The sequence below is a fragment of the Gouania willdenowi genome, chromosome 8 (genome assembly GCF_900634775.1).
Source record: "Gouania willdenowi chromosome 8, fGouWil2.1, whole genome shotgun sequence".
In the NCBI taxonomy this organism is placed as follows: domain Eukaryota; kingdom Metazoa; phylum Chordata; class Actinopteri; order Blenniiformes; family Gobiesocidae; genus Gouania; species Gouania willdenowi.
Window position 1 is genome coordinate 18,220,453 of NC_041051.1, and position 22,042 is coordinate 18,242,494.

The window sequence follows — 22,042 nt, forward strand, 5'->3', positions numbered from 1 at the left end:
CTGGAGGAATTGCTCCAAAAAGACTCATATGTAGACTTCTTCCAGCCATTCCAGATGAGACCAACTCAGGAAAATGTCGAACATCGCAAAAGTAAACAAGGGTGCGGGGCTTTTGCGAAAGGTCAATAAACTGCAAAGCTCAGATTTTACAACCGCACGGAGTTGTCCGTGTAGTTTGTGTCACACAAACACTGCTCAACATTGAATCGACCCGCATTAAATGCATGATTGCATCTGGCTGTGCTGATGATTTATTCCGATTATTCCAAGTTTTTTTTGTTTTGTTTTTATACTAGTTTTTCCTCTCCATTGGCACTTATACTTGCTCATGTGAAAATGTTATTTATTTAGAAATTCAATTCAATTCAAGAAAAAACTCCCTTTTGACAGTTTTTCTTTTAACAGGAAGAAATCTCCAGCAGAACCAGATTCAGAGGTGGCAGCCATCTGCCTCGACTGGTTAAGGTTAGTGGACAGGAGGAGAACAGAACAGGATAGAGAGATAGACCATCAGAGTGTCCCAGACTAGTTGAGCCGTGAACCACAGATTAGGAACTGCCATCATCAGCTTCACAACACCTGAAACAGAAGAGAGAGAGAAAGGCGAGGAGAAGGCACTGACTGCAGAAAAACATGATACAAGAATACAGGAGAATGAGAATGAGTATGAGTATGGGGTGGACATCAGTGTAAATGGTGTGAGCAGTGTAATGGGTATACAACGCGGTTGTACTGAAAAAGTTCAGCACAACCTTGCCTGACTTGACTTCACTCATTGCAACCCATTAGAGCTATGTGTAGATGGTGGATTATGTTTGAATATAGTGTTGGTGTTCTACTATATAATTTTAGTTCCTAATTTTTTTTTTTTAGATTTAGGGCTTTGTCCCTAGTGGTTAAATTAACGCTATCATACAATATACGCGTTTAGCCAATAAGTAGGTTTTGAGTTTAGCCTTAAAGGTGGAGAGGATAGCAGCCTTCCGTACTAAGAGGTGGTGAGCTGGTTCCAAAAGCAAGGAGACACTATTTGCTCTGATAATTTCTCTCTGAGGTGTTTTGGACCAAATAAAATCATTTTGGCTTTATTGTGATTGAGAAGGAGAAACTTACAGCTCATCCAGGATGTGATGTCTTTAAGACAAGTCTAAAGTTTTAATAACTGATCAATGTCATCTGATTTAATTGACAAATAGAGCTGTGTATCATCCGCATAGCAATGGAAATCTATATTATGTTCTTTAATAATGTTACCCAGTGGAAGCATATTTAATGTAAAGAGTATTGGTCCTAAAACTGAACCTTGTGGACCTCCATGTTTAACTCTGGCATGCACTGAGGAGAGATCATTAACATGAACAAAGTGGGTTCTGTCTGATAAGTAGGATTTAAACCAACCTAGCGCCATTTCTTTAATCCCAAAAACACTTTCCAGTCTCTGCAGCAATAAATGATGATCAACTGTTGACAGCGGTTTCAAAAGCCTGTGGCACATAACCTGTTACTAGAGATGTACTAATCCAGTTCACCATATTAGTGCTAATTAGTGGAAAAACATCTTTAAATAGTAGAGTTGGGATTGGATCCAAAAGACAAGTTGTTGGTCTAGAAGCACTATTTAGGTCAGTTCAGATAGACCAATTGAACCCCAACATGTTGGGGTTATTTCAGGAGCTGCTTTGTTTAAGAAATTATTGAGCACTCCTGCGGAGTGATGCAATAGTAAAGATGCAATTCAGAATTACACCAGGGAGCGACCTTTTTTTGACATATCGTCTTCTTTTTAAGCGGAGCAACAGCATTTGTGTGAGTTGTGTGGTGTGACAACATTACACTATTGACAAGATAATCTATTTTATATGTCGTGAGACATTGATAGCTATTCTCTATTGAGATGATCATATGGATCAGAGGTAAGCAGTGATAAAACTAAATCTTTAAATCTAGCTACAGCTTTATCAGGCAGTGATCTACTATAGTGTACTCTTCTCTCAGAGTTTGAGCAAGCTGATATTCTGAATTCAAAGGATAACAAAAAATTATTGGAAAGAATAGGGTTTTGAGGATAAATAATGAGTTGGTTTGTTTACATTTTGTTCAAAGCCGATTGAATCTATTAGTGAGGTACATAATTTTTTTAGGCTGTTGTTTACATCATCAACGTGAATGTTAAAGACACCCACTATGATAGCTTTATCAGTGCTTAGCACCAGATCAGTGAGAAAGTCAAAGAATTCAGAGAGAAATTCTGAATATGGACCAGGAGGACGGTAAACTATAACCAGTAAGATGGGTTTTTCTATTTTATTTTTGGGATTACAAATTCCAAGAGAGAGGCTTTCAAATGAATTTTGGTTGAGTTTGGTTTTTGGGGTAACTGATAAGCTCGAGTGAAAAACTGCTGCCACTCCCCCTCCCTGACCACTCTCACGGGAAATATTGTGATTATTAGAACTGGTAGGGCTGGCTTCATTAAGAGTAACAAAATCTTCTTGAGCCAGTTTTCAGTGAGGCATAATAAACCTACTTGATGGTCAGTTATAAGATCACTCACCAAGAGAGATTTAGACGAAAGCGATCAAATGTTTAATTTTACACATTTAATAGTTTTTTCATTGTTTTGTGTTCTGTTTGTAGTTTTATTTTCATTAGATTTTTATGGTTAACTACTTTCTTGTGGGTTTTAATTTGCACTACATGCTGCTCTATACTGCTCAGCACAGTGTTTATAGGGTATAAGTGCTATGATTAAGGGGCTTATCGATGAAGGTGTCTGTTACTGCCTGTTTATTCTTAGCTAGTCATGCATTTGTGGAGTTGTGAATCGCAGACTGTAAGTTTGATTTTAGCATTTGCACTCCATGTAAATTAGGATGGACACCATCCTTTTTGTATAGATAGCAGAAATCTATACGTTTGTTTTAACTAATAATGATTTTAACTTCTTTCCAATCTTTTGTCCTGAGATACTTTGTATTTTTGCTGGCAACCCCATTTATGAATACTGATACAGTACAATATAACAAAATGTACATTTGTAATTTCACTCCAACACTGCAAAAGGATAAAGAGAAACATGTGCAGTCTGTGACTTCAAACATGGCATTAGGACTCAGCAGCAGGCTGGAACTCATCCAATTCTGTCCAGCCTATTTGTTTATGTGTTTACAGTCATTGAATTGCAGATAGGACTGTGAATGGTGCATACACAGCTCCAGAGAGCCAGACATCCCGCTATGTCCCACAGAATTGGAGCCCAGCTCTCACTGCTCAGCTCTCTCAATTCAGCCTGCACCTCCTCAGCCTATGGCATTGGACTGAATTTCTCCAACCAGTGCATAGTACCTCAGTTGTTTTGTAGCAAGAGCGAGCCGCTCGCTTACAGAGACAATAGCCTTAATTTGAATCATAAAAGCAGTCCGGCATTATGACACAGTTTCTCTCTGCAGGGGAGGGCAGCACACCAATATTCAAACAAAGTGCCCCAAACCAGCATCACCCCCTCACTCTAGCACATTACTCCTCATCCAAGGCTTGAATACATTACAGCAGGAACAGGGCAGTGAATGTAACTGGCTGGCTTGGAGTGAAGTTCGTTAGTGTGTGTGACGTCATCCATAGGGTTCAGTGAAAAGAGCTTGTTAGGACTCACAAACACCTGCTTTATTTGGCAGCCAGTGTTCGATATGTAGAGGTCTTAGGTGCTGGATTCATCTCACAGATATCAATAACAATATTACAGAGCTCTCCATCATTAGGACTTGTATGTCACTGCTAATGTTTTTTTTTTAGAAAAAAAATCTCACTTTATATCTTAATGCTGTAATGCTACAAACACTGCAACCCTGAAAAGGAGGAAGCGAGTCGGAAAATGGATGGATGGATGTGTTCAGTGCAGAGAAGGAAAACTTTTATCACAGCAGGGGACTGAAAAATGTGATTAACTGATCCGAGGGCCACATTGTTAACATTCATGTCAGCATTTACAATAATGAACAATCTGATCATTGACACAGGACAGAATAAATAGTTTGTGTTTTGTGTAATTTAGTTTGTTGTATTGTGTGTTTTTGTTGCTGTTTTGTATGTTTTGGTTTTCCTTTTGTGCATTTTTGTTTTTATTTTGTGTTTTTGGAGTCATTTTTATTGTAGTTTAATATTTTTTTTCTTCTATTATCTTTTTAGTTGTCTTGTGCATTTTTGGAGAACATTTGTGTATTTTAGTTGTCATTTTGTGTATTTTGCTGTCCTTTTGAGTGATTTTTTTTTTAAGTCATTTTGTGCAATTACTTTGTGGACAACACAAAAGTAGACCAAGGGCCACATGTGTGGCCACAAGGCTGCTAGTTGCACATGTCTGGTTTAGACCAATGGCAAACAAGTTAATTTTACCCTACTAATTACGTCTTGTTGAATTAATAATAGAAACTTTACAAAATGTCAGACATCTATATTCAGATATTTTGCCAAGCTGCAAGAAGTTACAGTTTCAAATGATCAAGGTTGGTGCTAGCATTATTTTGCCTCGTATCCATTTGAGTGTGATTCCATGGAACGTTTTCTCAGTGTGCTTATCATGAGATAGCTGTATTTAAAGCTTGCTGTTATCAGTGCATTCAGATTCTACAAATGCTTCACAAAATATTTCTCTGATGACCTTATCAGCTTCTGCATGTTTTGGTTTTCAACAGCACACACAAGGTTGCCATACATTTACAAGGAACTTTTGATGTCCCAGTCAAAACATGTTTTTTTTTTGGTGTTTTTTAATGTATTTTTTTAATGTAACTCTCACAGTGTTTATATTTTGCCAATCACAAGCTAAAATAGTCTACTGGAGACAAGTACAATAGACACAACTTGGCAGCTTAAAGTAAGGAGCCGATAAGAGAATCTTGCGTTGTATTGTCTCTCTCTGATCTCATTAGTGCAAGTGGATGCCTCAGTCCGCCTTCCTGGAAATATGACCTTGTCTCGATTGTTCTCAGGAATAAAGAACAACCGTGAACTCAGTCTGCGGTACGACAGCCTCTGTCATTTTGTGGGAACTTTTTTGTACCATTGTCTGTATTTTTTAAGAAAGTACTAATTGTGTTGTTTGTATGACTTGGCATTTTCTTTGCCTTAAAAACAATTTTCTTTCTACAGAAGAACAAACAGTAGAATTATGTCACTACTTTGTTTGCAATGGAGATTGCGTCCGGGAGTGAAAGTGCTTGTGGTAAAAGTAAAAGTCAGGGTTGGCAAGTTAAATCCTGTATTCCAGGTTACTTACATTTTGCACATTTTAGTTTTCTTTCTTTTTTGGTACAAATGTAATCATACAGTTAAATATTTATTTTGTTTATTAGGCACACATACCAAGCTCTGTGATTTTAACCAATCATTGAAATGGGTGAAAAGTGTTTGTTTACTTTCTGAAGCTGCAAAAATACCCACCAGTAACTAAAGAAAATCACAGTTTTACAAAAAAACCTCTGAGATAATTTATCATAGGAACAGTGTTTGTGATTTACGGTACTCTTCTTAAGTAAAGATTAGATAACAAAAAGCTTGGTTAACATTTCAAAGTAATGATACTTGAAACAATGTGTAATGCCTCTTTCATGTCCTTTATAATGACGCAAAAAAAATATAATTTGGTGATTTTTCATTGCAGCGTAATGTGCAAACTCATTCCATGATAAGGGCTGGAATAAGCATGAGAATCCTTCAGCTAACAACATCAACAAAAGTTAACAAGGGTCAAGAGTTCAGTCAGGATGTGGGTGGAGATGTGAGTTTGAGCTACAAAAACACTCCATCCTTTTCATCCTGACAAGGAGGTCCAGGAACAGAACATGTGTAATCGGGTACTGAACTTGCATGAACGTGGTGAGACTGAAAAGGTGATTTGGTTCATCAGCCATCAGACACAGTGCTAATAAAGTGCTGTAGATGCAGGATTTAAGAGATTTCATTCAATTCAATTCAATTCAACTTTATTTATATAGCACAAACTACAACAAGATGTACAGATGTATTCTTAACTTTAAAAAGTATTACAATTTACTGATGTTGGTGAATGTTTTATCTTATATTTGAGATTTGGAAATGACTCGACTGATATGAGGTTTTACTTACAGTAATGGATTTTCTATTTATTATTAAAATAAATTCAGTTAATTTTGCTTATTTATCATTGGTATTATTCAGTATTCATTAATTAGTTTGTTATCAAAGTGTCTTTAATTATCTTTTTGTGTTTAGTTAATGCACAAAGTTATACATTATTCATTGACAGTCTCTAAAAGTGTCTCTAACTGCACAATATTAGTTGAAAAATGTTACATAGAATGATAAAAAGGGAAGCAAAATTCTAAAGCGTGTGTGTGTGTGTGTGTGTGTGTGTGTGTGTGTGTGTGTGTGTGTGTGTGTGTGTGTGTGTGTGTATGTGGACAAAGTGGACATGATGGCTTTACCACCCAGACCAGACTGATTTATGTGAGAAAAGCCTGAAGAGCAGCCATAGAAAGTGCAGAGAGGATAAAAACCCCTCTACCCAACCGGTCACGGCCAATCAGAAACTAAGACGCCCTATAGACAGACAGTGGGGCCAATTGGAGAAGAGGAATCAGGTCGTTGACCAGATTATAATTTTGTTACTGCCTCATGATTGCCAGATTGTGTATATTCCTCCACTTCAAAGTTTTCAGGCTTTTCACGAGGAAGTACCTCTGCCAAAGCAATGTTTCATTTTTTATATTTAATAAATGAACAGCAAGTGAAGGTAATACATAAATGTGTTTTCTTTATTACCTCTGCCAAGGCAATATTTCTTTTGTTTGTATGTCCATTTGTTAGAGGGATCACATCAAAATTACATCAAAATGAATATTGAGAAAAACTTTAATCAAAGATACACCTTACGCCCTGAAAGCTTACAGTACATTACATTTTGGAGGGGATCTGGATCAATATACTGGGATCATTTTCAAAAACTTAAAAATCCCTAACTGTCATTATTATTATAATTTCGTATCTTGGGTCATATTTCACCAATCTTTAATAAATTTGACTTATGTTGGGTTGGTTCCTCATATATCCCACTGAGTTTCATTCGGATCCGATCTGGATTGCACATTTCATCGCAATATTTCTAAGAATTAAGAATTTTCATTTGGACTTTCCATATTTCCATTTCTTCCAAGCCTTTAAAGTGTGAATGATCATGGTACCATGATCAACATCATTGATCCAGATAACTGCCAATAGATGGGTTTCCGATGACATCACAAATTTCCCACAATTTCGTCGTCCGCCATATGTGTGGCAGCTTTCATTGCTTACATCCTGACACGATACATTTTTGTCCCCCGAAGCTTTCAAAATGACTTCAAAACTGGATAAAAATAGCAAAAAGGAACAAACAATCTACAGAGAGAGTTTGAATGCATCTTGCAAAGCGAGGTATTTACAGAAGTTGGGTGCAATCGGCCACAAAGATCCGTACGAGAATGAGAATGGAGGAAGGGTGTCCGACGCAGGTACTATCTGCTGAACAGCGTAAGTGCATACACATTGGATGAAATGAAAGCATACAAGTCTTTGGAGGCGTATATAGTGTGTGGACCTTTGACAAGCTAACAGGATCGTTTTTGCTGGAACATTTCACCTGTTCAATATGAGGCTTCAACGGTAAGATGACGTATTACTGTAATTCTTCTTCTTCTTGTTTGTAGTTTTACTGTGGTTGGCAACGAAGGCAAGGAGCATTACCGCCCATATGACTGTACTTTTCGATTGATCTGACAGAAGCATTGATAACTTTGGTTGTGGTTGTTGGATCGTTATATAGTTTATATGGCTTCATTTGCAAGAATCGTAGCTTTCCAATGACGTACAGCCTGAATGATAACGTAAACATACGAGTTGTGTATTCATATGAAAACATCATAACATCTCTGCCGGTGGGCTGACAAGAGATGCATGTATAATATATACACTTACCTGTGATGAAATGATCGCTTCAGACTTTATTGTGTCGCTTTTCTGGGTCAGGTTGGAAAGCTTTCCTGTTGATGATGGCTAGACATTTGTTTCTCCGTTCCATGAACAGACATTCTGTTTGTTCTCCTTGACTAGTTATTATTTTAGGAATGCAATAAAACTGTCTTTTTTTCCCCTGGCTTCGCTCTGTTTGAGCAACCCCACACAACGCATGTATGCGGCATGACACACGGCTAAGATTGGGCATAATCGGTGACTTGGGTTACCAGTAAAGGTTACGGTGCCACAGAAGATGGCGACGCATGCAGGGGATCATGGGAGTGGAAACCTATCCATAGCTGGTAAAGAGGATAATTGGCGCTTGGTGGAAGTTTGTGCTCTGCGTGCTCTTGTTATCATAATTTTTTCAACACAGTGGTATGAAAAGGAAATATCTTATTTAAGATTATTCTCAAAATAGTTTCATTGATTTATGTTTAAGGTTGATTAATGTTTTGTTAAGGAATTATAAATTCAGTATTAAGCACGCACGCACTAACGTACACACACACACGTACACACACACGTACGTATACACACACACACGCGCACACACACGCACACACGCGCACACACACGCACACACGCACACACACGCACACACGCACACACACACACACACACACACACAGTGACAAAGACATGCACACACAGATGTAGACTCTGGAGCTCTTTACCTAAAGTAAACATGGGAATGATGGATCTTTCCTGGGATTGTGGGAAAACCTGTTTAACTTTCACACAAGCTCACTAAATGCCTATTAAATGTGTGTAGACATGACTTGTTTCTGCGGAACGCTCAGAGGAGTTGGGCAAGCAGACGGTTAAAAAAATGTCACAATCTACAAAAATATTTTGCTTTAAAGTTATTCGCCCCTGTTGTTTGAAATACTGTATTTCTCCGAATTATGTCATTTTATTTTTCCAAGAAAGGGGCTTTAGTCTCTATTTAAAAAGTAGTACTTTAGGTTATTTTTTTCCTTTTAGACAATCGAGATGAGGCAAACCATTGATTTAATTTTTAGTGAAAAGTCGACTGCATCAGGGCATACATGAGCGAGAGCAACAGATATCTCTGTGAAGGAATGCATGGCAGACAAAGCTGGAGACTCGCCAGCTGGAGGAATTTGGGGAGCTATGACTATGTTTCCGTGTGAAATAGCTAGTTAAGACCACTGTGAACAGCTGCTGGACAGTGCCCCTTCTCTCCTCTCCTCTCCCCCCCCCCCTTCTTCTGCAGCTACTCTCTCTCTCTCTCTCTCTCTCTATAAAGCTGTAAATCTTATGGAGGACGGAGGTGATGGCGACTTGCTGAAAGCGATCTGCAGTATCCTGGAGTTTGGAGCAAAAGGTCAGGTCAGTGTTAGTGAGTATCAGTGCCGAGGAACCGCGGCTGATGAGGACCTGATGCACACACAAGAGACCAGGATGCTGCCCTCCACAGAGACACTGAGCATGCAGGCTTTTGTCACAATTAATTGAAATGGTGTAGCATAGAGGGCACGAAAGGCCCAAAGCAACAAGGGGGCTTATCTTTACAGAAGCACGGGGTCACTGGGGCCATTTTACAAAACCATGTTCAAAACCATGTAATCTGACAACAAATGTGCCAGAAAAGGCTCAAGTTTGTCCACAGAATTATGGCAATGAGAGCCTTCAAAAAGTGTACTAAAATGTCAAATAAAAGACATATTGCGAAAAATGACTGAATTATAACTACAACTGATTCCGCATTTGCCTCTGAAACCCTGAAGAGAAAGAAGTTGAGGGGTCCCCTGTTCTCTGTTCATCCTCTATTCCTCCTGAGTCAATTGTTGGGGAAGCATGGTGTCAACCCTGCACCATCAATCACCCCTTTTCAGAGTAGGGTAGACAAGGCGGGGACCCGCCCCCCTAGGACAAGGGGGTGGAAGTTCTCATGCCCTCCCCGCCTCCTGAAGCCCTGCGCCCCTACAGACAGAACTCCGACAGCTGGTCTGGCCATTAGGGGTAGGCCGGGACCTGAGGGCCCCCGCACAGCAGCAACAGCTGCCAGCCCACTGCTTCAGGCACCCCTCCAACACAGCTCTATAAAATCTGTATCAGAGCAGCAATTTACTGTCATTCCTTTCACATTCCTACACAAAGATGCTCACATCACGTCATCTTTTTTTTCTTTTCTTTTTACAGATTCCACCCTAGTGTATGTCACTGTAAGTTTTTTTTCCTCTATTTTACCATTTACAAAGCAGGTGCAGGAGTTTTAGCCAGATGCTAAATGCCATCCGCTTTTCCTAAAGTACAATAAAACATATCTGACACCATGATTCAGATAAACAGAGCGTAACGTACAAATAGCAGTGAGTAATTCTCTGACTCATAGAGAAGTCAGTTACTGTTTGTGTGAGTAATGCAACGCTCTCTCTGATTAATATCAGCAACTCTTTTTGTTTCATTAACCATTTTATCACTTTTATCTCTAAAGCACAAGAAAAGATTGTATTTTATTGAGTAACTACATTTTTAGTTTGTTGTAAATTGGTCCTAAAAGTGGCCTAAAAAGCAACTAGAAATGTTAAACTTTTAATTTGAAATTAATTGAGAACTGTTTTGGAGCACTCCCTGCAATGTGATCCTGTACACTTTGGGGTACATGTACCTCTGCTTGGGAATCACTGATTTAGACAATGGTTAATGTTTTCTCTATAATTTTTACTTTCTCCTATGGGTTGAATTGGATGCTTTGCATTCATTTTCCTTGCGTTTTTGTTGCAGTATTGAAACACAGCATCGACCTTGGCCTATAGGGAAACGCTGGGGTAAAGAAATGAAAGGGTAAACAATGTTGTCAAAAAACATTCACGATTCAGTTGAGGATTCATCACCTGCACGTTCAGAATGAATTTTGTTTCTTTGGTGTAAAACAAAAGATATTTTTCAGTTGGTGTGCTTTTGTTGTGGATGATGACACTCTATTCAAACGCCTCAATCAAAGCCAAATATTTGTCAATCAGTTGTCAGTTAGTTCCCATTTCACAAAGAGCAATGTCTTTTTTCCAAGCAACTTAATTAGTTCAAGGTAGTATAGTTACCTGGTTGAGCCAGTATTTGCAGTGTAGAAATCCTATGAGATTCTTTAATTAGCTTTCTTTCTAACTGTGGTGTGTGATTGTGTGTTGACTGAGTCAAACGTATGAGCGCGCTTAAATAATAAAGTGAATGTGTGTTTTGTAACAAGGGAGAAAAAGAAAGGAGGCCAGAGTGTTAGCAGAGATTACGCCACACACTCCCTCAGGATCCTTCTTACTCATGCACTACTGGCGACGAAGAGGTTCCCACACTTTCAAACCAAGGCGACAGGCTGCACCTACAACCCCACCTGTGCCTCTTCATGTTCCGGCAGAGCCCTCCTGATCCAGGATTTTCCTTAAGAAAAGAGCAGGGAGAAAACACTAAACCTGTCTGGTGTGCAATCAAAACAGCAGCCTGAGAGCAACAATGCTCGTTTATCACTAAGGTATAATTACGACTAAGAAACATGATAATTAGCACCTACCTGCCTTCCTCCATCTACCAGGAAACCCACAAAAACATATAGGATGACACAAGCTTTTATTGATACCATAAACACCAGAAATTATTGTGTAATTAACTTGAGGGATGTTGTTGCCAAAAAGCAGCAAGATTTTAACGTATACTGTAGCGTCAACAAATATCCAGCTAGCGTTTCGAGTGTTTTTATGAGCGGAATAAATCTAACATGTGACATTTTTGGTTTTTTAATATTTTTTTACTTCCAAGGTCTAATGTGAAGGCTCATTGCTCTTTTCTCCAAATCACTTATATGTATTTTGTTTGTTTGTTTGTTTGTTTATTTGACAGGGACAATGTACATTCATAAACATTACAATAAATGTACCAGTTAGCCTAATGGCTATTTTGCATCTGCTATCCCTGGAAAGCTGTTAAAAGTCACCCTAAAAACAAAAAACAATTAAAACTGTCACATTCTAAAATAGCATTAAAAAAAGGATAATTCAGTTTCAATAAAAAGTTCAATACATATTTTAAATATAAATATAAAATAAAATGCAAGAGAACTCATGGCTATCAGGGCTGATGATTGCAGTTCTGACTACTCAAAAGCCATTTTCTCAGCTGGGTTTTGAATGAATTATATGTTGGAGTAATGTAATTGTAGTATCTGGTTGCGTAGCTTTAATATTCATTATTCATCCAAAAAGAACTGGCAAATGTTGCTCTGTGTTCTTTCTAATTAGTGAAAGGAAGAATTGTGCTGCTCTACTGGACAGAGATTGAAAGGTGTGTGGACATTCCTTTCTCACTCCGGAGCTGGCCTTAGGGAGCACTTAGATGATAAGGAAGGTAGCACTGAAATAAGACAGGGTGGGACAATAAGTGAAGTGTTTGGGGTTGATAAGGCTTAAGTGCAGTGTGCCTGAGGGCTGTCTGTTCTTCTTTAAGGAAAGAAAAAAACTCCCAGAGGATTGTTGTGTTGTCCCTTAAAGTTTGTTCAAAATACAAACTTCATACACGCACGGATTGTAACTTGATATTCTATACAGTCAGTAGCATCTTTTATAGACATATTTGCTTGCTTTTTTTCCTCATATTGAAAGTTTATGTATAAATAGGTGGTATACTGTAACCAAAGTAAAGGTCACTTAAAGGTAGGGTAGGTAATTTCCTCCAGATACATTTTTTAAGTTTTTGGTTGAAATTGTTTTTATGTCCTGACAGAAATTAAGATTTTATTTGCTCTGAAAAAGGTACGAAGAAAATCTGTCATCTGTAGCAGCTGTAAGCCTGTAAAATTTTTGACCAATGAAAAATGACGGTTCGTTTTTTATTAAAAACGAACCGTCGCTCGTTCTTGACCCCTTGCGTGCACGAGCCCACACTCAAAGCGCGTCGCCGGTGGCAGAGATAAAACTGAGTTTTTAGTCACATTTTTTAACATATATAATGATAACGTTTAGTGTTACTAAATGAGACATGAGACGACGTAGTTTCTACACAATAATGTTCTTCATCCTTTTATAATAAAACAATTGGGTAGGTTTAAATTTGGTCGTCATCTGCCTCAAAATTGGGTTGCAGATGTTGTTTTGTGTCTTTGAGAATTCTTAAATAACATGAATTCTATTAGGTCGTAAAATTTTACATGTCATGGGACATTAAACAAAACAATTAGCAGTGGCTAGCTACCGAACTTACCATGAATGCAACTTTATTACCATTTTTGTTATGACTTTGTTTGAGACGTCGCATATGAAAAGTTTGCCTAAGACTGTATCCTGTCATGTGTACCCTGCCTTTAATCCTATTGGCTCGATTACGCTGTGTTTCTGAGTAAGGTCAGCTGGTGTAGAAGATGGGCACAAATCCCAACTGACCAAATCCCAACCTCAGAATATAAGAAAAGACAAATTTGCTGCAATTTCTGTGTATAATTATAAAATACTGACAAAAAAGTTAATCAGGCATATGGTTGAGATTAGAGGATTAAAGGGGTTGTGGTAATGTTGTGGTTAGGGTAGTTTGTGAAATTAGCCCTTTATTAACAGATGTACAAAAAAATGGTGCTGTGCAAGAAAACCTTTTTTTTTTTTTAGCCTCTTAAAGAAAAAAAAGACATCAGGGCAGTTTACCCTACTGGGTAATCTCTCCCAAAACTACAGGCCCTTCTTGGTTTTTAGAAAAAAAACCTCTGGTCTTTTGTCCTTTGACTAAACGTTATGGTTAGGGTTAAGGGGGTTGGGATTTAGTACGTTTGGGATTTTGTGTGCTGGGATCTTCTCATGGCTTTAAAACAGTGGATAACATTGGTTACTCCAGTAAATATCGGAACCAAGTGATAACCTTTCTCAGAACAACTTGTTTGTTGGTTGGAGTGGGTGGAAGGAGTGGTTGATAGCCACAGACATTCCACACCACTCCACCGTGGGGGCCGAGGGAAGAGGGGGGCTTGTGGTAATTCCACTTTTATTAAATCATATTGAAGAAAAACACACTCGTCTGTAGCAGAAGGGAAGGAAAATGTGCATGACGGCAGGATCAAACTTTTCCTCTGTCTGTCCTGGCCCGCAAAGCTTTTGCAAGCATTTCATCTTTCCCTCTCACTGCTGTCGTCTCCTGTTTTCCTTCTCATCTTCCTTTTCCACCTCCATTTCAAACAGCTGTGTAGCCATTACTAATCAACCCACCCCTTTAATCTCTCTCTGCGTTTGTCCTAACCCACCCCTCCTCCTACCCCCACTTTGGCCCATCTTTGTTTCCTCTCTTGTGGCTCCCTGTCTGAACCCATCCACCTCAGTGACAGACGTTTCCATGTCTGTAAACCCTGTAAACATTTTTAGCTTGGTGTCCTGCAGTTAGAGTTGGTTCACAGTGGATCCTGAGGCCTGTGGTGCTATTGTTTTGGTACATCGTGCCCCTGGTCATGGTCACTGAAAAAGAGGAGCTCCCACCTCAGGATGGAGTGACTTTTCAATTCCTCTCAGCCTCCTGTTTATCTGAAATAAATGTAATAATACTAATACTAATTTTCATTATTCGCACCACATTTAGACCAATAGGTGAAAGGAAAGTATTAGAAGTACTCACTTTATTGTAATAGACTTGCTTTTATAGGTACTTGAATACTTGAATTGAATTCATTGATGTTATTTAATTAAAAAAAAAAAAAAAAAAAAATGTACATTTTGGCAAAACATTTATTTTATACAGATGCCTTTGAGGAGAAATAAATTAAGTTCCAATTGTGCAAGATTTCATCTTTTCCTTTTTAAGTTTATACATGAGATATTTACCGTATGCAAGGGAACCGTGGGGTGATTTATTACCAAAAATAAACGTGGAGGGTGAAAGTAACTACTAAATTTTAATTTGAGTACTATTTATTTCAGCTACTTTTGACATGTACTTGAGTATTTTATGTATGACTTACTTGTACTTTCAATCAAGTAACAATACTTCTACTTCAGTAAGATGTACTCTTTACAATGCCAATAGGTCAATACAATGGATTAAGTAACCACATCCTCTTCTAAAGAAATTGATTAATGTTTCAAGTTATCACTGCAATATACTTATTGAGGGCACACACAGCCTCAATAGGGAATCACTGCACTATAGTCTGAATAACCTTGGTAAAAGCACCAAAAAAAAGTAGCCGTTTTTCTTACAACCGCATGGAAGAGAAAGGCAATCCTGGCATTCCTTGGTCCTGTCCTGTTCTACCGCGGTCTCTAATCTAGGAGCAGCTGTCAGGCCTTCCCGAACCTTCCACCATCAAAGCTGGATAAGGAGGTGGACTGTGTGGAGATCCTTGATCCCCCCCCTATCATACTCTCCTATAGAGGGTGACTTTAGGTCACATCAGAAAAAGTGGTCAAGATGAAAACCAGACCATTTTACAGGCAAGTTAAAATAAACACACATTTTATATTGAATAGTTAGGTTCTTTCCCTACGACCATTTGAATTTGATTGATGTCTTGATTCAAAAGACGGAATGAATAATGCTGCTGTTTGACAGGTTTCAACAATGGATCATTGAATCAGTTCAGTTTATTCTGCAATGGCTTTAACAAACATTAATTCGGAAAGTTTTTGCCTCCGGTTTTATGGAGATGTCTGATTATCACCTTTGTGTCTGTCTGTGGGTGTGTGTGTGTGTGTGTGTGCGTGTGTGCGTGTGTGCATGTGAGAGTATAGTATAAAGGCTCTTGGGTTGTTTGTCTGTGACAGGCACCTGCTGCTTTCCAGAGATCCACTCTTTTTAGTCAAAGCAAAGAAACACCAATCCACTGAGTGCCCTGAGATCCCACAACAACAAGAATTCTCACGGTTGCAAGAGCGCCAAACAGGAATGTTCAGGAATTTGAAAAGCATTTAGTGTGCCGGTGGAATTTCAAAGGTAAAAAACTGAATTATGGAAGATCTCTAATAATTCAAATTGCCTCTACAAATTGCCTTAGAGGACATGAAATAAGATGATGATGTCTAAGGACTGTGTGGTAATAATGCTAAAGTTCTCACACTCTCTTGAACAAGCTGAGACATGAAACACCCCAGGAATTCCAGATGTGGTCCACACACTTCTCTATACTCACCCTTAATTACACCACAGGACACCTAAAGGAGTGTAATTATATATCTTAGATTCTAAGTAGCAGAGCAAATGCAAATTGATTTAATATCCTTATACTGGCTTTCCCAGTATAGTGGCCATACAAGCCTGTCATTGCCCGATCTCATTAGATCTCGGAAGCTAAGCAGGTCTGGTCCTGGTTAGTAGTTGGGTGGGAGACTAATGATAATTCCAGGTGCCACAATGGGGTGGCTGTCACCCCAGTGGTATCTGTCATTGTGTCCTCGGGCAAGACACTTCATCCACAATGCCAAGTATGAATGTAGTGTGTGTGTTTGTGGTGGTCAGAGGGGTCGATGGCGCACCATGGCTGCCTCGCTTCTGTCAGACTGCCCCAGGACAGCTGTGGCTACAATAGTAGTTTACCACCACTAAGTGTGGAGTGAAAGAACAATCTCTTAATTCTGTAAAGCAACTTTGAGTGTCCAAAAAGAGCTATATAAAATTGATGTATTATTATTTCCCATCCATGCATTTATAAAAGGATGAGATCACATCAAAATTACAATCATACAAGAGTTCCAGGTTCAAAGTCAATATTCACTTTTTTTTGTTATTTTCTTATTGACAGCAGCATGTTTCTGTTCAGGATTTCCCACATACATAAGACTCTCGGGGGTCTTTTTGACCTCTGTTCTTCTAGAAGTGGTGTTTCGACAGCTTGTTCTAATTTCTCAGTGTGCTGCAGGACAAACAGGGAGGAGGATGTAGTGAAGCCCAACATTGGTACAATAAGAGCAGCCTGAGGGCCACAAGGAGGAAGAGGGTCAATAAAATCACAGAGAGGCTTTAGGCACAGGAGTGATGGGGTCGCAAAAGGACATCACACACCCTTATACAGAACTCAAATTATACCCCACAACTCCTGACTCTTTGAAGTTCTGGGACTTGAATCATTGCTCAGAGTCCTCCAAGTTGATAAATGCACTTGTGATATTTACTCCATTAACTGCATTTGGGGCTAATCCTGGTACAGTTTCATCCACCGTTATTGATCACCAGCATTAGAAGTCTCTCTGCATCCATGCCCCTGATGAGGCGACTAGCTATTTTTAATGCCTTTAGCAAAGTTGATAAAAACAAATTTATTAGAGACAGATTTTCACCTAACATCCAGGGACAGGTTTGAAACCCATGTCTAGGTCCGAGCAGAGCATGGTTATTTTATCAGTCCTATATTCATGGCTTGTTATTAAAAGTGTATTTTTAGATTTTCCAAATGCTATCTTTTATCATTCGAAAAAACTGAGGCTAAAATAGAAGAAATTGTAAGTTTGCAACAAGTATGTAATTGCAGTGTCTCAATAAAGTAAGATTTGGATGGAATGACTCTTCATGTTGGGTGTGGGATACATATGTATGTGCATATACGTATATATGCATATGTGTGTATCCATAAAATGAAGAGTCCGTCCTTAAGACTGCTCTACTGTAAAGTGTCTTGAGATACCATTGGTTATGATTTGGCGCTATACAAATAAAAGATTGATTGATTGATTGATTGATTGATCTTAGCCGAGTTAGCTGAAACATTTGGACAGGTGCAGCTTTCATTATTACTCTGGATTCTTAGGGGTGTTTTTTCCAAGATGTTTGGTCTTCTCCGAACACATGTTGCTCATATAACATCTTTAAACCCAGTTTAACAAGGCCAAAAGCTGTTTCATCGTTCAGTTTTGATGAGGGCTGCGGTCTAAACACTGGTACGTTCAAAGCATCAAAACCTCCTGAAGTGACAGGCACTCAGGACACACAATCCTCCTGATGACAGAAACACATGCCCTGCTTGAATTAACAGCTAGCTTTATGGTGAAGTGACTCACACTGGCCGTGAAAAACATATTCTCAGACACTGAATCTCCCTTTTTCACTGATTGTTCGTACGCCTTGCCATTAAGGGTTCAGTAGCTCTGAAATATCTGAGTGACCCTGCAGTTTTTCTCTCCTTCAATCTGCTTTTTCACACTCGCACACACACACACGCACACGCACACGCGCACGCACGCACACAGACAGATGTGTTTGTCGAGGCTGCTGATGAACAGGAATCTGTGTGGGAAAATCAGTTCCTTGATTGTTGGATCGATGAGGAAGAGATAAGATAATGTGATGGCCTTGGGTATTGTCCACAAAAAAAACTTGTGGGATGGATTTGTGTGCGACAATCTCTTGTAATTTTTTCCTTAATTTAAAAATCAGTTAGTCGAGCCTGGGAGAGAATTGAAACCTTTAACTTTTTAAACTAGAGAAAAACAACATTTCTGGGATAAACAGGAATGTGAAAAAAAAAAACTCGACAGGTACAGGTAGTTTTTTGTTTTGGCGTAACGTTTATTCAGTGAAACCTAAGATTTATAAATATTTGTTTCCTTCTGTACACAAATCAATACAAGGAAGGTGATCGACAAATAAATTATTTATTATTTTTATACCTATATTGAGGAAAAATAGGAATTTGAGAAACAGCACAAGACTCCAAGACTTTTACATTGTCTGTATGTTTCTGCATCTTTATTCTTATCTCTGGTGCTTTACATGAGTAAAAGGGGGCAAAAGTAGGGGGAAAAAAAAGATTTCACCAAGTCAATCAAATACAGTAACATTTACTGACAAAAGGCTCAGAAAGACAAGATAACCAAGCTTTGCTTCCCCAAAGTCATTGTACATTTTTCAGGTTCTACATACGTGTGTCAGCCTTGTGAGCTAAAGAAATCTCTGGGAACAGCAGTTGATGCATGCGAGAATAAGATAAGTGACTTGTTTATGTGTGATCTTTCATCTGCATCATTCTCACAAAGTTATCAGGCTGATCATTATCTCCTCATTTTAACACTTCAAAAACATCAACACACTTGCATGCATGTTGCTGGCTGCTGCTGCTCATGTGTTAAGGTTCACCGGTGGGAATCTCACCTGTTTTCCTCTGTGATGGCACAAACACACCAAAATAAGAAGGAACAAATGTGGGAGCAGCAGTGTTAACCTTGGCTATTCCCTTCAGGCTGTATCATGTATGAAGGCCTCTCTCAGTGGTAAAATATATCAACATTAACAGGCACACATTCCTGTGTGAGCACCATGGGAATACACTGAGTGGGAGCAAGACACAGTCCATGGAGTGAGTAAAATCTGGGGAAAGTGAAGAGATTTTAATGAATTTAAGAAAAAGTAATGCATTGCAGACAAAAATATGAATTTCTTGCATTGGCTTTGTTTGATTAACGTAGACTACGTTAACCTGAAGCAGTCACAACAGGATCAAGTGTGCAGTGAATATGTCAGCTTCTGCTCTAGTCCTTCTTTGTGGAGGTTGAAGAGGCCCTGTGTGTGTGGTCCCCGTGGTTCCCTGTCTTTGAGGAGGCAGTCCATCTCTCAGACAGTCAACAGTGCTGACGAACTCAGGGTTTCTGATGAGTGCAATGAGGGAGAGGTCCAATAAACAAGTTTGTTTGATCCAGCCGCAGCTCAATGACTTGCCAAGAAGCCTTTGTTTTAGAGAGGACACCACAACCGTCTCACAGACTGCCGTCTGCCCGCTGCTCTGAGCAGTGGTGAACGGGGCATTCACATGCTGCCATTCATGCTGAGACAGAGAGAGAACTGAAAAACAAGGCATGAACGATACCACAAAATGAGTCTGTTGCTGCAACTGCCTGCATTTTCATTTAGTTTCCCAGTGTTCTCTAAACAGCTGCATGAGGCTGTTGAGCAATCTGCAGGTTATTAGGTGGCAGTGCTTTTTCACATTGGTAGCACATTGTACTCATCAATCATGCAATTGCTTTGCAGCGAGGGAGACGCTTTTGGGCTACGTTTACAAACCGGTTCAAAATCTACAAAGCAAAGGAAAAGCTCAAAACCATAAATACGTTTTGGGAATAAGCAGAAACAGAATATTTGAATCTTTGTTTGATTGTGCAATACGTACAACAAAAACAGGGTCCCATTGTTTCATTTCAATGACATGTCAACACAGATGCAATGCAAAATGTAGGTCTACTGTAATACAAAATGGGGCTTCACTCATGTGTAATTTTTGTTTTGGAAACATTTGTTTCCAAGGTAATACTACAATGTTCATGGCATCTTGGCCACTTCCAACTCATAAATATCCATAAACTGAGTGCATGTTATTGAATAATTTGGGATTTAAACTTAACGTAAATCAATATTTTGTGAATTTGTACAAGATCCTCTTTTGAATCAAGAAAACCAAGCACTGGTTTAGGATGCCCGTTTCCCACAGTTGAAACCCAGAAGGCAACAGTAAGATATCTGACACTAATCACCCATTAAATGTTCAGTGCTTTTCTGAGCCAGGCTGGATGGTGCAACGCAGGCAGCTGCTGCTGCTGCATCCAGCAGAGACATTCTACAGGAGGCTGAACAATCCTCCTTTTGTTCTTGTTGATTCAAAACAAAAGGAAAGAGTGAATAGAAGAGTAAATGTAAGACAATTAAAATGAAAGAGCGAGCTCAATATATATATATTTATATTTTTTTAATTAAATGTGACAAAAACAAAGAAACAACAACGTATCCGAAAATATTTGTTTAGGCATCATGCTGTACTTTGGTCAAAGATTGGCATTGCTTTTAGCAGCAAGCTGCGGAAAGTGTGATTTCATGGGTGTCTCAGAGATAGGATCAACATTAAGACAAGGGTTTGAGTGCAGCTGTTTTACTGCAGCACCTGTCAGAGATCGGTTCAGGCCCTGGTGGTCTCTGGTGGATGCTGCCAGTGCAGCTGAGGTGTCCAGTCTGAACTGCAGCCAGGAGCGAAGGCCAGGACCAGGTTTGTGTCTTCTGATTTGACACCATACAAAACAATGAAACCCCTTTTCTGGGCGCATTGACCTCAGCAGCCCTGTAATCTAATGACAGGGCACAATGCCTGTGGTGAAGTTGGTCCAGGAATGTCATGTGCTGAATTGCTGTGTGCGACCGTGTGTGAGAAAACATATTTCACTTCATTTTTCATTGAATTACAATATCACATATGCTAAACACATAGACATGTACCAAGTCAATGAAGAAAACAAATGTAAAGAACTAGAAAACTGTTATAAAGTCAGACTAAACAAAATAGCTATATGTTAACATCCACTATAAACCTATTGCACTGTGTTTTTTCCCTACTCTTTTGAGTGGAAAAATGCTTGGCCCCTTGCAGCCCTTTCAGAACTCTTGGTCTCTTGAGATAAGGAATATTAAAGAGGCTAATGTGACTAGAAAGCTTCGGGCTGTCCTTTTAGGGTGAATGTCCATTTATAACCAGATTGGTCTAAATAAGCAGAGGAAGCTCGAGCTGCACTTTCCCACAGTACTGCTGGGGACAACACTTGCTTGGAAACTTCACTCCCACTAAAAGCCCACAGAATGGGTGGACTGGTGGACCGTAGCAGCCCAGATAACACAGCTAGGCCAACACTGAATTTGATTAGGAGACTTGAAACTAGTGATGCATGTCGATAATGGCTGTGCTGGACAAAGCCAAGTGAAGACGCTTTTAGACCTTCAAGTGTTATTTTTCCACACCCAACCGCCATGAAGAAAATCACTGATTCTATATTCTGAAAAATAATTCCTTTGTTTATTGAATCTGTATGAGCAAGTTCCTCTAGGTTTTTTTTTTTTTGGCACTTTGTGTCTTTGTTTTTAACTGTTACCATCGTTTTATTCATTTTTCTGAAATGTAAATTGACTTAGTAGCCTAGAGCAGTGGTTTTCAAACTTTTTTGTCCACGGTAGCCCCTTTCACTTACTTTTGAATGCAAGTACCCCCCTTATGTCTGACTACTATAGTTTTCTCACACTACTATAAAAAAAACCCAACAGCTATTGAGCATAATGATGGAAT

General features: G+C 39.1%; 1 pseudogene; it reads left to right on the top strand.

Moving 5' to 3' along the window:
• The first annotated feature begins 16,251 nt into the window (after positions 1–16,251).
• On the top strand, positions 16,252–16,369 carry LOC114469103 (uncharacterized; annotated as a pseudogene).
• Positions 16,370–22,042: the final 5,673 nt, after the last annotated feature.